The sequence below is a fragment of the Pongo abelii genome, chromosome X (assembly GCF_028885655.2).
Source record: "Pongo abelii isolate AG06213 chromosome X, NHGRI_mPonAbe1-v2.0_pri, whole genome shotgun sequence".
Lineage (NCBI taxonomy): Eukaryota > Metazoa > Chordata > Mammalia > Primates > Hominidae > Pongo > Pongo abelii.
Window position 1 is genome coordinate 157,769,968 of NC_072008.2, and position 17,243 is coordinate 157,787,210.

Below are 17,243 nucleotides of genomic sequence, written 5' to 3' on the forward strand. Positions count from 1 at the left end.
TTTAGGGGCAAGCAAACCTCTCTGTGTTCAAGTCCTTAACTTAAAGGATCAAGGTGAGATGAAAAGAGATAATGCATGAAAAACAAATGGTAAGCACTCAATAAATGCCAGCCAGTATAGAGGGCAGCTGTCAGCAACCTCCACCCATGGGGCTTCTCCTGTCTCTCTTTGCTCTGTAGAATTGAAGAGGCTTCCTGAGCAGAAGGTAGTCACACTTAACTGGAGACAGCAGAATGGAGCCCTTGGATCTTCCAACAGGTCTCACTTTTACAATACCTTCTAAAAGCATCTCATCCCATTTTATCAAACTTTAAAGTGGAGAGGATTCATGTCTGTCATTCTCTCTGCCCTAGGGCAAAAATTTCTTTACCTCTTTCCATTCTTTCCCTGTCTTTTACTGTCTGATGATGAATTTGCTGATACTTTGTGATCATCACCTCTTCAGTGTTGTTCAGATGTTCTATCCAGCATCTCCCCAGCATTTCCTTGTGCCTTCTTCCATACCTCTTACCACTGTGGGTCCCTCTAAGGAGAAGGCTGGGTGAGAGAATTCCCTCACTGCTCTTCAGAGATCCCACTGGGGAGGTCATTTGGGCATATTCAATGCTCCTTCATGAAAAATTCATGGGCTTCTCCTCTAACTCATTTCCATCTCCAAAGGTTGATTAGAAAAGAAAAAGGAGAGAAGAAGATGGTAGCATGAAAGAGTCATGTGCCTTTCCATTTCTTCCATTGCTCTTTGACTGCTTCCTATCTCAGAGTTCCCAAAAGAGTGATGGGAGATGTAGACAGAAGGTCTTTACTTTCCTCATTGTTGTTGCAGCCCAACCTGAGGTCAAGGCTAAAGAGTCATTCAAAACCTTTTTTTTTCTTTTTGAGTTTGCAAGCTATTCTGATCCAGCAACAAACACAAATCTCAGAGCAAACAAATCCCATAACACAGTGTGATAAGGCAGCAACATGATGAGGAAGAAAGAACATCTGACTCCTGGTTCATCTGCAGGCCTGCTCCTGAGTAGCCAGATGACCTTCGGCAAACCCCTTCTGCTTTGTGGACAAGTATTCCATGTGTAGAATTAGGAAGTTGGACCAGACAGAGAGCTTCTTGAGGCTGTTAAAAGAAAACTTTAGACAAATTAAATTTAACAGAGTCTAATTGGGCAAAGAATAATTCATGAATTGGGGAGCCCCAGAACCAGAATATGTTCAGAGAGACTCCAGCACCGCCTTAGTGTATAAGAAGTTTTATGAACAGAAAAAGGAAAGCAATGTGCAAAAATGGAAATGAGAAACAGCCAGATTGGTTACAGCTTAGCGTTTGCATTTTTTGAACACAGTTTGAAAAGTTGGCCACCTGTGATTGGCTGAAACTTGGTGATTGGCACAAGAGTAGGTTAGTATACATCCAGTTAAGTTACAGTTCACTATGTATGGAGCAACATTTCGGTTGAACTTCACATATATCAGGAGGCAGATCTGGACTAAATTTAACAAGGCAGAGCCTATGCTTCATTGGTCTTGTACTTTTCTAGCATCTAGCACAGGTCTTGGTACATGGTAGGTACTCATGATATATTGTCTCACTTTGAAAGCCCTTCCAGTGCCAACGTTGTATGATGATGGATCAAAGATATTCCCTGTGATATTGAGCTAAGGGAGTCACTTTTCACCAGGGGGAGGATGGAGGTGTAGTTGATGAGTGTCCCAGGATCACTGATCCATCCTTTGAGGGCTCTTATCTCTTTCTTGTGTTAAGGCAATAGGACTATGAGACTGTTGCTAATACCTTTGCTACCCCAGGCCTGTCCTGTCCATCCTTTCTTTTCCTCCACCTTGCATGATCCAGGTGTTTATGCTTTGAAGTGTACCTAAGCATTCAGTTAATATTGCAAATTAGTGAAAATTCTAATTTAAGGAATCAATTTGGCACCCGGAGTGTATCTATTCTAAACACATTCTGGCTAAAGTTTGGGTTCTATCTAAATCTTTGTGAAAAAGTATCCTTGCTTAATACTCCAGAAGCCCTGGGAGATTTCCCAGGCAAGCATGAAGGCACTCTAAATAGCTCATTTGGGAGCCTATTTGAGGGGGAAAGAAAGAAATCCACCCTAAGTACCCATCAGTGATTCACAAAAATAGGTCACATTTCTTAGCACATTTTTCCAGTGTTATTTTCAGAAATTATTGTTTATAAAATGAGTGAATCTATTCAATACATGATCTTTTAAAAATCTTGCTACATTATAAAATACGTTTTTGAGAACAAATTGTTTTCTTCCTAACAGGAGCACTTATTTATATTTTTGCAATGTTAAACAATGGGAAAATATGATATAAACATAATATAATATGATATAATTCTATAAACAAATTTTCCCCTTAGCACAACTGTTTATGACAAGATCAGATACATCAAGCAAAGAAATATTAATGAAAATGTTCTTCTGTGCAAAATGAACATTTAATTTTGAGCTTTTTTTACATGACTCACAGATATTTGTTGCCAGTATTTTAATTCAAACTCTATCCAAAGGCCTCCAATGGTTACAAAAAGTCATTAACAATATTATTTCAAGAGAAACATGAAAGTCAAAGCATCAGGATTTATGTTTCAGTTGCTATTGGAAAGCAAGTGCTTTGAAGGGGGGAGATGTTCTGGAATTGTCAGGAAGTCTAATTAAATTGACAGAGTTTTGCCAATTATTGCATGAAGTGTGCTGCAAATGGTAGAAAACTGAAAGGGGTTTCTGAGAAGCAGAAAAGAAGCAGAGTCCAAGACTGCTAATGGGTTGATCCACCTCTAAATAGAAACTACTGGAGGCAGAGAATGAGAGAATAAGAGAAGCTGTGAATTTGAGAGAGCTTAGCAAATGCCTAGGCCTGGGGCAACATACTTTCAAATAACAGTTTAAGCAGAACAGAAACAATTTGCTTTTACCTCATGCATTTAAAACAAAAACTCAGACATATATGTTTTTCTGCAGCTTCCTCCTACTTGCCCCCATCCCTTAGGATGATAGGAACTTCAGATGTCAGTTAGATGACAAGTCAGTGGTTCTTGTCACATGCCAGTAATGACAAGTCAGTGATTCTTGTCACATGCCAGTAGGTCAAATCTAGTTTAAGGAATAAAACTTCCTACTCAGGGAGACAGACATAAACACATCCTTTATATTTAAAGGATCATAAAGAAAGAGGGCCTGCAGATGCCAAGGCCTTTTTCCCCCTCTTCACAGTAGCCACCCTCTTTAAGAGCCAGCTAGGTGTCAGATTGGGGCATTTGGGGCCCTGACATCTTTCTTATTGCTTAGTGCATTAGTCTGTTCTCACACTGCTATAAAGAACCACCTGAGATTGGGTAATTTATGAAGAAAAGAGGTTTAATTGACTCCAAGTTCCACAGACTTAACAGGAAGCATGACTGGGAGGCCTCAGAAACTGAATCATGGGAGAAAGGCAAAGGGAAAGCAAACACCTTCTTCTCACAGCAGCAGAAGAGAGAAAGCGTGAGCAAGGGAGGAAGTGCCATACACCTTTAAACAAGTAGATCTCATGAGAACTCACTCATTATCAGAAGAACAGCATGAGGGAAGTCCACCCCCATGATCCAATCACTTCCCACCAGGTCCCTCCCCCAACATTAGGAATTACAATTCGAGATGAAATTTGGGTGGGGACACAGAGCTAAACCTTATAATTCCACCCTTGGCCCCTCCCACATCTCATGTCCTTCTCGCATTTCAAAACCAATCATGTCTTCCCAACAGTCCCCCAAAGTCTTAGCTCATTTCAGCATTAACTCAAAAGTCCAAGTCCAACGTCTCATCTGATAAAAGGCAAGTCCCTTCTGCATATGAACCTGTAAAATAAAATAAAAAAAACAAATTAGTTACTTCTGAGATACAATGGGAGTACAAGCATTGGCTAAATGCTCCTATTCCAAAAGGGAGAAAACAGCCAACAGAAAGGGGCTACAGGCCCTTTCCCATGCAAGTCCAAAACCCAGTAGGGCAGTCATTAAATCTTAAAGGTCCAAAGTAATCTCCCTTGACTCCATGTCTCACATCCAGGGTATGTTGATGCAAGAGGTAGGCTCCCAAGGTCTTGTGCAGCTCTGCTCCTGTGGCTCTGGAGGGTACAGCTCCCATGGCTGCTTTCATGGGCTGGCATTGAGTGCCTGAGGTTTTTCTAGGCTCACAGTGAAAGGTGACAGTGGATCTACCATTCTGGGATCTGGAGGATGGTGGTCCTCTTCCCACAGCTCCACTAGGCAGTGTCCCAGTAAGGTCTCTGTGTGGGAGTTCCAACCCTACATTTCCCCTCTACACTGCCCCAGTAGAGGCTATCCATGAGGGCTACACCCCTGCTGCAGACTTCTGCTTGGACATCCATACATTTCCATCCATCCTCTGAAATCTAGGTGGAGGCTTCCAAGCCTTAACTCTTGCCTTCTGCACATCCGTAGGCCCAACACCATGTGAAAGCTGCCAAGGCTTGGGGCTTGAGCTTTCTGAAGCAACAACCCAAGCTGTACCTTGTCCCCTTTTAGCCATGGTTGGAGCTGGAGTTGGTGGGACACAAGGTGCCATGTCTGGAGGCTGCCAGAGCAGTGAGGCCTTGGGCCTGGTCCACAAAACCATTTTTCCCTCCTAGGCCTCCAAGCCTGTGATGGGAGGGGCTGCTGCAAAGGTCTCTGACATGCCCTGCAGACATTTTCCACATTGTCTTGGCTATTAACATTAGGTTCCTCTTTACTTATGCAGGTTTCTGCAGGCAGCTTGAATTTATCCCCAGAAAATTGGTTTTTCTTTTCTACCATGGTCAGGCTGCAAATTTTTCTAACTTTTATGCTCTGCTTCCCTTTTAAATATAATTTCCAGTTTCAGATACTTTTTGTTCATGCGTATGAGCCAACACTTTTAGAAACAGCTAGGTCACATCCTGAATGCTTTGCTGCTTAGAAATTTCTTCTACCAGATACCTTAAATCATCTCTCTCAAGTTCAAAGTTCTACAGATCTCTAGGGCAGAGTCAAAAAGTTGCCAGTCTCTTTGCTAAAGCATACCAAGAGTGACCTTTACTCCAGTTCCCAACAAGTTCTGCATCTCTAGCTGAGACCACCTCAGCCTGGACTTCATTGTCCATTTCACTATCAGCGTTTTGGTCATAACCATTCAACAAGTCTCTAGGAAGTTTCAAACCTTCCCATATCTTCCTGTCTTCTTCTGAGCCCTCCAAACTGTTCCAACCTCTGCCCATTACCCAGTTCCAAAGTTACTTCCACATTTTCAGGTATCTTTATAGCATTGTCCCTCTCCCAGTACCAATTTTCTGTATTATCCGCTCTCACACTGCCATAAAGAACTAACTGAGACTGGGTAATTTATAAGGAAAAGGGGTTTAATTGACTCAACGTTCTGCAGGCTTAACAAGAAGCATGACTGGGAGGCCTCAGGAAACTTACAATCATGGCAGAAGGGTGAAGGGGAAGCAAGCACCTTCTCATGGTGGCAGGAGAAAGAGAGAGAGTGAGGGGTAAGTGCCACACACATTTAAACCATAAGATCTCATGAGAACTCATTCACTATCTTGAGAACAGCATAGGAGAAATCTGCCCACATGATCCAACCACCTCCCACTAGGTCCCTCCCCCAACATTGGGAATTACAATTCAACATGAGATTTGGGTGGAGGTACAGAGCCAAATCATATCACTTACTATCATTGGCAGCCCCAGAAAGTAGCCACTGTGTTATTTCATACATTTCTCAAGGAAAACAAACCAGAATCTTCACAGATTTTGCCCTACAGTATCCTCAGACCAGCCCTGTGGTAGAGCAGAAATGACTGTCCTGATTTTTCATATGATGTAACTGAGGCTCAAAGTGACTTGCCCAAAGCAAAAGAGTCAGTTAGTGGCAAAAATTGAACTTGAAAGTAGCCCTGATTCCAATCTCTCCTTGAGAGCAACTCTTGCAGTAGAACTATTTTTCCTGATTTCATTGACTTCATCCTTGGCATTGGACCCAAAATAGAGCAGCAAAAAAAAAATGGAATCAATGGAATTAGAACCTTTGTTAAGATAACTCTAATGTTGAGTCCATTTATAAACTGTCCAGATGTCGTGTTCCTACAACTTTTGTTCAAAGTTTAAAACTGAACATTTTCTTTATAGCTCCTGTCTCATATACCTGAAGTTCAGGCCAGGAAGAGTCATGGAAAACTCCAGAGAAAGATAGAGAGGAAAAAAGCACTTGTTCCCAGAACACCTTGTGTAATATGAAGGGGAGAACGCTCACACCAAGATCTATGGAGCACAAGAGATTGGTGGCAACAGTCCCTCACCATGAGTGGATAGGTATTATTCTGCCATTTAAGCATTTAACAAAGTGGCACTCTCCCCTTGACAATATCTATACATGGCAAATAGGAATCAATCATTTCAGCCCCCTTGGGGCTATTTGCTAAGTAATCCATCAAATAGCTGAAAGGGTAAGCCAATTTGGTGGGTGTGATGATGAAGTACAGTTATTTGAATCATTTGCATCATATTCTCAAGTGGATAACTGGAGAGTTGATCAGAACCAAACTGCCAAAATAATTGAAAGAAGAAGATAGACTTGCAGTGGTGTGATCTTTGGGTGCAGCAGGTGGTGGGCAGAACAAGGGCTCACAGACATGAGGAAGGCAGATTTCTAACCCAACCCCAGAAAGACCTTCCAATCAACAGGGCTCCATACATGGGCACAGACTGACTCCATGAGAAAAGAGGCACCTGCCATGTCCAGGACACTGCTTGTAGACAGTGAGACCCTTTGGCAAGGACTCTGTGGAGGAGATTCCTAGGTCTGGTAGGAGGCTGATCTGAGTTCCTTACCCTTAAAGATCCTGAGGCTTCTATGATTACAGCACTACACCAGCTTATCCTCTATACTGGGGACTGCCCAGGACAAGACCATTATGAGGGTTGCAGAATATGGAACTGGTTCTACAAATGGCAAATATGTTCCATGTAGATAGGGCCTGAGTTTCTCCTTGGATGTGAATAATGTATTTAAGATGGTGACTGTAAATTTACTGAGGGGAGGGACCACATCTTATTCACCTATTTTGTGTAAGATACTCCACTGGGCACTTAAAGGAGCTATGACGGTGAGGAAAGTACAGCCTCTACCCTAAAATCACTAGGCCAATGTGGGGAGGTGAGTAGCACACTCTATAAAATGTTTGTAAATAGCACAAATCAAAGACAAAATATGAAAAGTGCCATAATAGGAAGTTTGCAAAACTCTAGGAGCACAGAAAATGGAGGCTGATTCCAACAAGGAGGATCTGTGAAGGCATCGTGAAGGAGGCAGCATTGGACCTCAAGAGATGAAAGGAATTTTGACAACTAAGGGAAAGCACTAGAGGAATAGGGAGTACTATGAGCAAAGACTTAGAGGTAGACAATGGAGGCACAGTAATGCCAAGTTGGAACCAGGCTGCCTGGATTTGAATTCCAGCTTGGGCACTTGGTAGCTATGTTTTTTAGCAAGTTGCTTAGCCTCTATGTGCCACTGTACCTAATCTTTAATATTAGGATACTAATAGTATCTCCCTTATGGGGTTGTTATGAAGATCACATAAGTTAATCTAGGTAAAGCATCCAGAACAGTGCCTGAGACTCAGGAAGCATTATCCATTATTTCTTTGTCATGAATGCAGTAGTCAAAACCCATTTATAGTTTTGCTCTTATCACATTCTGAGGTAATAAGTGCCTTTCTTTTAATTGTCTACAGCTTAATGAGGCAGACAATGAAAATCGGACCACTGTTTTTCCTAATTAAAGTGTTGGAAGAACATAAGTCATCCCCAGTTTACTGATGAATAGGCTGTGCACCAAAAGCTTATTTGTACATCCTACTTTGGGAACTCTGAGGACATTTTTCCATAGAAACATTGCATTCAGTTATGTATGACTGCACTAGTCCTCCAAAGGTAGGTAAGGCACAATGGAGGAAAATACCAGGTCTAAGGGCACCAATGGGAGTTCTAGAGTCTTCAAGCAGAAATTTCCTTTTATGGAGTGGTAGGCAAAGGAGAGATTTACCCAAAGTTGGTAATGGAAAAAGTCACTTCAATTCAACTACCATTTCCTAAACAAACCACTGTGCCTGGCACTGTGCTTGGTGCTACAGGGGGATTTTGGAGATGAATTTTGTGTTTTTTCTTTGAGTGTTATAATTGAGTGGGTCTTTTCCCTCCTCCCTATTTCCTGGTCTTCAGTCCCCTCAGGCTATACTAATGCTTTCACTCCAGCATTTTTTTAGGTGTGTTTCCTAACCCACTTCAGTAACAAAGAAAACAAAAAGGTTGTTGGGGGTGAAGGGTCAGTTTATAAGGCAACTAAGTGTTAGAAGGAAAGCAATTGAATTGAAAACATTCACCTTGAAGTTGGAGCTACAAAGTGGGCAGGTCAATCCAGTCCTCCATCCACCCACTGGATACTCCTCTTACTTTTTTATTCTGCCAAACCTGTGTGCTCTGAGAAAGCATCAAGTTATTTGCACAAGAATTTCCCCCCAGTTAAATGACACTTCAGCTAGGGAACAGGGGCAAAGATGGAGTGGGAAGATGCTGAGATGATAATCACTTTTAAGTTAAGGACTGGATTTGGCCTGACTCATCTATCATCTTCATTTGTTTTCTTGCAACTTGTGTGTGTGTGTGTGTGTGTGTGTGTGTGTGTGTATACTTGTTAGACTGAGGGAGGGAGATGGTCTGAAGTTCACATATAGAGAGCCCTCTTGGCAACAAGAACCATCCCCTACCTTGATCACATTGACCCAACATCTGGCTGATAGGCCTAGCAGCTGACATCATTTAAGATCTGGAAAGGTGGAATTGGTGACAAGCACATAGCCCTAGGTCTGTGATGTCTTGGCCCCACTCTCCACAAGCCTCAGGTTTGTGATGTATTGCCCCCTGCTCCCCACAATGTGCTTGACATGGCCAAGAAAGTTTCTGTTTAAATGAATTTTCCATAACAAAGGTGTTGAAATTAAAAGCCAGCCTCTAGGGTTCCTGATTTCAAAATAAGCAAGTCTCTGGTTATTGTCATATATCAACGCCACGTCATAGAGAAATACAGAAATATTTTTCTGCAAAAGCTAATGCAGACAGGCAGCAAGTTCCCTTTTAGCTAAACTTATTTAAAAACTCTCAAGAGAACAAATCTGAATTGATCATAGAACAATTGATCAATGATGACTAAGTGTGGCTCCACATTGATTTGTCTTGCATAGGAACAGACCTAGTTAAATGACAAATAAACCCCAAAGCCACTCCCTTCAGCAATATGTGAGTGCAACTCCCACCTCGATTCTTTTGACTTGTTTGACCTCTACATTGTATTAATTTTTTTTCTGAAGAGATTTTTCTTCTTAGAACAGAGGGCAAGTGACACATAGTGAACAGTCAATGTGCTTCCAAATTTAACTGGTAATTTTTTAAAGAGAAACTTATATTGACTTTTAAAATGTAGAAAATTGATGAAGGCAAATGAATCCTCAGATCCATTAGATGAAATCACTTTTTGTTTTCCAGTTTGCTAAGATAGAATCTCGAAATAATACAGATATAATATTGGCGACAGCCAACAAAAATATTTGAGATAACAGAAGGAATGAAACTTTTTAATCAAATGCTTAATCAAAGTTGTAATCAAACATTCTCTGATGGCTCACCAATGGAAACATTAAATGAATGTAAAATATGCTTTGTTACGATATCTCTACCGTTTGGGAGCAGGTATGTGGGATGGGGGCCTTTACTGGTCCCACAGTTCCTGGGCCTATCTTATGTACTGTTCCTGGTCTGTGGTTTTCTGTCACACTCAGTGCTTCCCTACTGCTGACCTCAAAATGCACACACTGCTCCTGCCGTAGTGTGTGGAGGTCACGATGGAAGGATTGAGGGTAAATTTCTGCTTTATAGGCTTCTTTTCCTCTGCTCAACTCTTAAATGTCAGTGAGTCTCAGGGTTCTTCTGCCCTAGACTGTCCTTTTTCCCCAGACCACATATTCTCCAGGATAAGTTCAGTCATTTTTGTGGCTTCAGTTACTAACTACACATACGATGGTATAGACCCAACTACCTACTGGTCATCTTTATCTGAATGGCCTTCAAATTCAGCATGTCTTTCCTGTAAACTTTTGTATTTCTGATGCTAAATGGCATCTTCATCTGCTAATCACTCAAGCCAGAAACTTGAAAGTCATCCTAGACTCCTTTGTGTCTTCCAAACCCACATACAATCTATCATTAACTCCTGTTGATTCTATCTTCTGAGTACCCTCTCTAATCTGTGAATTTTTCTCCTTCTCTACTATACTATTTTTAGTCCAAGGCACCTTATCTCTTGCCTGGACCTCCACTTTCCCTTCACCCACTTATAATCCATTCTCCACACTGTACCCAGAATGATGCTGCTAAACTTAACTAAACAAAGCAAAATCACAATCTGATCCTGTCACTCCCCTCCCCTTGAGAAACAGGCATTGCTCCCCACTGACAATAGAATCAAGTTTAGCCTTGTCTTCCACCACTGGAGGCCTCCTTATTTCTGGAGCAAACCATCTTGGTTCTTCCAGGCCTCTGTGCTTCTAGACAATCTATCCTCTTTGACTAAATTCCCAGTATAGCATAGTGGTAGTTAAGGTAACAGGTTTTGGAATCAGATAGATCTAGGTTCAAATCCTGGCTCTGCCTTCTACCTGAACTAGCTGTGTGGCCTCAGTCCAGTTAATCTCTCTGAACCTCAATTTTCTCATCTCTTTATTGGAAATAGCAAAAGCACTTACTGCACAGAAATAAGTGAGCTAGTACTTGTGACACACATGATTCCCTGCTTTCCCAACTGAGTGAGTGCCCAGCTGAGACCCAACTCAAATATCACCTCTTCTGTAAAGCTTTTCTTGGCTAATGGCACCATAGTTGGTCCTTTTCTCCTTTGTATTTCATTGGGCACTTTTGTGCACTCACAGTTTTTGCCACTTGCCCACTTGCAGTGTAAGTATTTGTTTGTACCTCTGTGCCCTCCTTAGCACCTGGCACAGTACCCAACACAGTGAGCATACAGTAAAGCATTTGGTAAATGCTGAATGAGTGAGGCTGATTTTGGAATGTCAGATTTGTCCTCTAGATTTGAAGGCATAATATATCACAGAGCAACCTCAGCAATGAGGAGGAAGGGATTCTCTTAGTGCTGTAGTTTTCCTTCAGTATTTTTATTTATGAAATAGAACTGTTTGCCAAGTTTTTGTTTATCTATAATTCTGACTAGTTCTCCCTCTCTGTCCTTTGAGGGGAGATTTTCAGTGATAATTCCACCTAAACATTCAGAGCTGTCAACATTTACCTACACCCCTCTGCTCTGCCAGAGATTGCATCTGGAGAAGCCAAAGGCAAAGCCATATTCAGCCCAGACCATTTTTCCTTCCCTCTGCGATGATTATCCTACACGTGGCCCTTACCCTTTCTGGGCCTCAGTTTCCCCGTCTGTTACCCGAAGCCTCACTAGATAATCTCGAAGGCCCTTCTCAAGGATGAAGTTCTCTGATGATAACTAACATTTGTCTGTGGGTGCGTAGAAATTATGTTATGATTACAAAACACATGTTATCTCTATGAAATAAAATCCATGAGGTATTATCATCTCTATTTTTTTCAAATTAAACTGAGGCTGGAATAACTAGATCAGTCCTACAACTCCCACAGAAGTTGCAGGCAGTTCCTATGAATCCACATCCCTTGCTGTAGCCTGTTGTTTAAGGTCTTCCATGTAGACCAAGCTGAGCAACATGTCTCTCTGTGGTGTGTGCTTGAAAAAGCCATGTCTTAGCTGGGCGTGGTGGCGGGCGCCTGTAATCTCAGCTACTCCGGAGGCTGAGGTAAGGGAATCGCTTGAACCTGGGAGGAGCCAAGATGATGCCACTGCACTCCAGCCTGGGTGGCAGAGCAAGACTCCATCTCAAAACAAAAACAAAACAACAACAACAAAAAAGAAAAAGCCATGTCTATTGCCACAGCTGTTCTCAGGACCATCATCATTGAGGGAAGGGCACAGAGCATTGATGAAGACCCCAGGTGGATTTAGGGGAGAAAGTGCTTAGTCAATGGGTGGTCTTTGAGAGAAGGTGGCTGTGGATCTCATTCTCTCAGACCAGTGAAAAAGTGATGAAAACAAAGAAAAATAATGGAATAAAACTGAACATAGAGATCCTGAGTTCAGCTCACAGAGGCAGAAACTATTTTTACAGGATTGGGTTACATCAATACAATGTTTCTGAAGACATCTTAGATTCATAGATTTAATTACTATCCCATATCCCCAAAAGCAGATCACCCCGAACTGAAAAAATGCTACCTTTGAGAAAGGAACTGGGTTATATATTCCACTGACTCAAACGATTTTTTAATCTGGAAAAGGTGTTAGAGATCACTTAGTCTAACACCCTTATTTTACATACATAGGAACTGAGGTCTCGAGAGGTGAATTGACTTGCTGAAGGTCACACAGAAAATCAGTAGAGAAGTGAAATGAGGACCTGGGACTCCCAACTCCTAGTCTAAGTCTCTTTTTATTATACCTTGTTTTATTTATTTAAATCCAGATGCTAAGTGCGACAATACCTCAGTGGAAGAGAAAGGAAAAAAGAAAGATTAATTTATGTTTCTGTTTAAAGCAGAAAAAGTGCTAAAACCAAAATGACTCTTAGATTATAGCCATTAATCAGTTAAAATCATATGAAAATATCACAACCACCATTACCAGCACCTCCTCCCCACCACCACCACACCCACGTACACATACACCCTGTTTGCCATAAAAAATTCAGATCTGTTAGTGATCAAAACCAGCTCTGGGTCTGGAATAGCCTTTTCTGGGAATATATATACAAACTTTGGCAGGAGTTCAACCAGCGCAGCTCAAACATCCACACCCACACCAAATCCTGGGCAATATCAGTCTCCTGTCAAATGCAGACATTTTCTGGGAACTTGGGGATGATGATTATGGCAACCTGTGGCCCTGAAGGCTCACAGGCCAATCTAGGTGGATTTGATTAAACCAATGGGTGTAGCAGAATAAGCTTTAACATTCCATCATTTTATCATTCTTCATAAAGTTAAGTATCAAAAATAATCTCATTAGGAAAATTATCCTATATTTCATATCTTCTCAAAAGCTGAAATTCAGACTTAGAGGAAGAGTTGGTTTGTTTCCTATATTTCATAACTTTCACATTCTTGTGAGCATGATCTTCACTGGCTTAGGATTTTGAACACTCTAAAAGGGTCACTTCTAAAAGGTAGGTAAAAGTGATGATGTGGAATCAGTGTTACATGAGATTATGACTTTTGCTATGGAAGCAGGACCTTGGATGGCATTTGTGCTGCTAAGTTAATGGGGTACTTCATCCAGGCATTTGGATGCCTGAGTGGCTCACTGGATGGAGCAACAAGACTAGCTCGAGAGTCCACTTGCTGAGGATGGGGTAAGATGGTGAGAGCTCCCATCCCCATGCCAGGCTCTGTGGTTCAGGGACTGAGTAGGGTTAATCCTAAGAGTGAAAGATCTTCAGTTCTTGAGATTGAGTAGAGCTTGACCAGTTAAGGACTGACATCAACTCTCAGTAAGTAGGTGGCCAAGTGGAGAAGAAGGAAGAGGACATAGAAAAGCAAAACCATGAAAGATTAGGAAATGAAATGGCAAAGGAAATCCTGGTTTTAAAAAAAGAGTTGGGAATTGATGAACTTGAAGGTAATTCCATAGAATTAGCTAGGAACATAGTGGAAATATTCTGGGAAATGCCTCACAGACCCAATTACTCAGTTACTATCTTAAGTTGACCAAAAGAGGAAACGGGATTTCCCCAAAAAGAAGGGTACCAGAAAGATGCCCCAACCCTTGCTCTCTTAGAGACTTTGAAGCCAACGGATGACGCTTATACAATAAAGAGTATGTAAGTCCAGGTGCAAAGAAAGAGCTTATTGAAAGGACTTAAAATGATAAAAGACAAAAGAATCAGGCTGCTGAGGAAAATGATCTCTAATACTGAACTTCAAAAGTATATGAGTGCATTAGTGGCTTAAGTGGCCAATAGGGCCAAGCATTGCAGAGAAGAGGAGGAGGAAGCCAAAGGAAGGGGAGCAAAGGAGGGGAAGCAAAGCTTAACTGCAATGCTGCCTGAACTCAAATGGAAAATAATCAGTCTTATGTGAGGTTTTCTATAGAAACCACAGGCAATACAAAGGTCAAGCCGAGGCAGCATGAATGAGCTTCACTTCATCACCTCATGTCTTCACTTCATCACCTCATCCCTTCACCTATCATGTCTTTATTAATGAAATCTGGCTTTTGCCCCTTCCACTCTCAGATTGTTCTGGCAAAGGTCATTCATTCATCCATACAACAAATATTTAGTAAGGACCTACTCAGTGCTTTGCACTGAGCTGGGCACTTGAAATTCAGACAAAATTAGACAGGGTCCCTGCCCTCAAGGAGCTTTTAGTAGTGTAAGGAGACATATTTATGTAATCAAGCAAGCTCTCTCAAGTCTTTAATGGGCTAAAACAGGAATTTTTGCCTGAATGGCATTGTCTCCAGGCACTTTCATGTTTTAATGTCTTTGCTCATGCTGGTGCCTCTGATTACAATCCCATTTACACCCTCCTACCTCCTACCTCCTGTTCACCATTCAAGGTCTACATCAAATATCACCTTCTTTATATAAATAATTGTTCTCTCCATTTCTATATCTTTTTCTCCCAACTCTTTCTAAAAATCTCTGTCTCATCATATTACTTTACTTGTTTGCTTATAGCTCTCCCCCTCTACAGAGAGGGCCAATTAATGAATCTATCTCTGTATCTCCAGTGCTCAAAACTGTATATACATTGGAATGAATGAATGCATGCATGATTAAATGAGTTGGCTGATGAGCTTAACCACTATAACACTAGCTAACTAAGTAACTGCCTCTCAATTCTCTCTTACCTTCATGGATGTCCAGAGCAGTTTGAGGTGTGTGTGTGTGTGTGTGCACGCACGTGCTCGCGTGTTCTATTGCTTTGTTGTTTGTTAATCAAGTTTTTAAACTATCATCTTTGCTCTCCACCTTTTTTTGGCTCTAATGGGGGTAGCTGGAAGTCTGGCAGAACTGGTTTTGAGGCAGCAGAATATCCACAGTGAGTACCTATCATCTAGGACTAAAGCACTCTGAAGAGAAACTGATCCTCCAACCTGCTGCTCAGAGACCCAGGGATCCCAATTTTGGGCTTCAGAGTCTCAAGTTTATGTCACCATCACTCCTTGAAACAATACGTGTTCATCCCCTTATCTCCTAGCATGGTGCCAAGAGGTTTTCATTGTTGAGTTCCTTTCCATTTCTTCTGCAGATCCCAGCACGCTCCTGTGGCACTTTGTCACAGTGTTTTCACCAGTCAACTTGCCGGACCTCTTGGCTCTTCTGTGAGATGGTTGTTGCTAACATAAAATGAAAGCCAAGGTTTTATATAAAATTCCTCTGTATTGTCCTTAAATTATAGCAGAACTCATTAGATTTCAACAGAGTTACTCAGGTTTAAAAATTAAATTTCAGAGAGCCTTCTGTGCTTCCTCTTGGTTTTCACTTGACACCAGGCATTCTCTACTTAAAGATAAAGTATTAAAAATATAATTTGGAGATTTATTTATATCATTTATTTACATCATATGATGAGTACTTACTATATTCCAGACACTGTTCAGGTTTCTGAGGCTACATACAGTAACATATAATACAGATGACAGTAACTTCCTTTATAAGGTTTACAGCCAAGGGCATACATAATGCAGGCAGCTATGAAAGTGGGGTGAGGATGGCAATGGGGAGATGCACAACAGCAAGTAACCTGTCAAATGCATAAAATCACTGCAATTTGTTAATAAGTGCTATGAACGGTGTGATCAGATGTAGATCTTCCAAGGACAGCACATTTTAAGTCATATAAAAATTAGTTCCCATAAGTGCCTATTGAAACATCACTGAGAAGATAGAAGAAAGAAAGAATAAAGAAGGAAATAGAAAAAGGCACCTGGAATTTTAATTGTAGTCGAACTACTTTCAGAGATTCTTTGAAGGCTCTGAGCAAGGGAGACAATGCTATTTCTAGGCCTCCTCGGTGTCCCCTAGCTGTCTGTCTCCCCTGCCAGGAGAACTACCTGTAAGACTGCTCTGCCATTGGCTCTTAATGGACTTTCTCAAGGCTTCCCTGGTTACATATCCCATGGCTATGAGCCCCACCACCCCACTACCCCACCACCCCATTTCCCTGACATAATTTCCTTTAACTTCCTCAGTCAAGTCTTTTAGTTGAAGGGAATGTTTTAATTTTATTTATAAGTTTAAAAATGGTCAATTTGGTGACTTATTAGACAAGTCATACCCTACATTTGAATACTTTGTTATCTTCCCTTGAAGAATCACAATGAAGGATATGAGAGGGAGACAATGTGCTTAGTGAAATGACCATTATATAGGGAGTTAGGATACCCAGTTTCTAGTCCTGGTATAGCTATTTACTCGTGCTGTGACTCAGAGAAGACCACGGTATATCTCTAGACCTTGGCATCTCCACCAGGACAATGGGGGAGATGGGTGTGTGTGAAAAATTCAGAATAAGCAAGACTTGGAAAATCAAGACAAGGCATTTCAAATAATCTAGTCTAGTGCTTGGCTACAAAACTATTCACAAAATCTTAGCCCATCACAGAACTCTGTCCTTACAAATCATGCCATGTAACACTGGCCCTAGAAAGCAGCTGCACTGTTTTCTAGGCTGACACCAGTTTGGACATCCTGGATTAGTACACAAATTAAATAGTTATGAAATACTGAAATCCAAGTGATTTCTATGTCTGAAAAGACAAAATACAACCAATGCTATGCTCTGGGTTGCTGAGTAGCAACAAGAATGACCAGTTATTTTGGCCAATAATTTTATTTCAGGTGCTCCTTTCCATGTGGAAGTGATTTCTAGGTGTGCTCAGCCTGGGTCCTTCCCCAAAAGAAGATGGTGCTCTCATGTGTTCTCAGATGGGTTGCTTGCACGTCCTCTTACCTGTATAGAAAAGAAAGCCTGTGTTTTTCTTCTTCCTGCTTCTGTATAATAAATTGCCAGACTAAAACTGAGCTGTTCAATAAATATTTCTTTT

The 17,243-nt window shown here is 41.4% G+C and overlaps 1 long non-coding RNA gene across 2 annotated transcripts in view; it reads right to left on the reverse strand.

Moving 5' to 3' along the window:
- Nucleotides 1-2,445: 2,445 nt before the first annotated feature.
- Nucleotides 2,446-17,243, reverse strand: part of LOC134760889 (uncharacterized) — a 94,683-nt gene continuing 79,885 nt past the window's right edge. For both annotated transcript variants that reach the window (XR_010138942.1, XR_010138943.1), the window contains one exon: nucleotides 2,446-3,859. This is a non-coding gene — a long non-coding RNA (uncharacterized LOC134760889). The remainder of the gene's footprint in view (nucleotides 3,860-17,243) is intronic.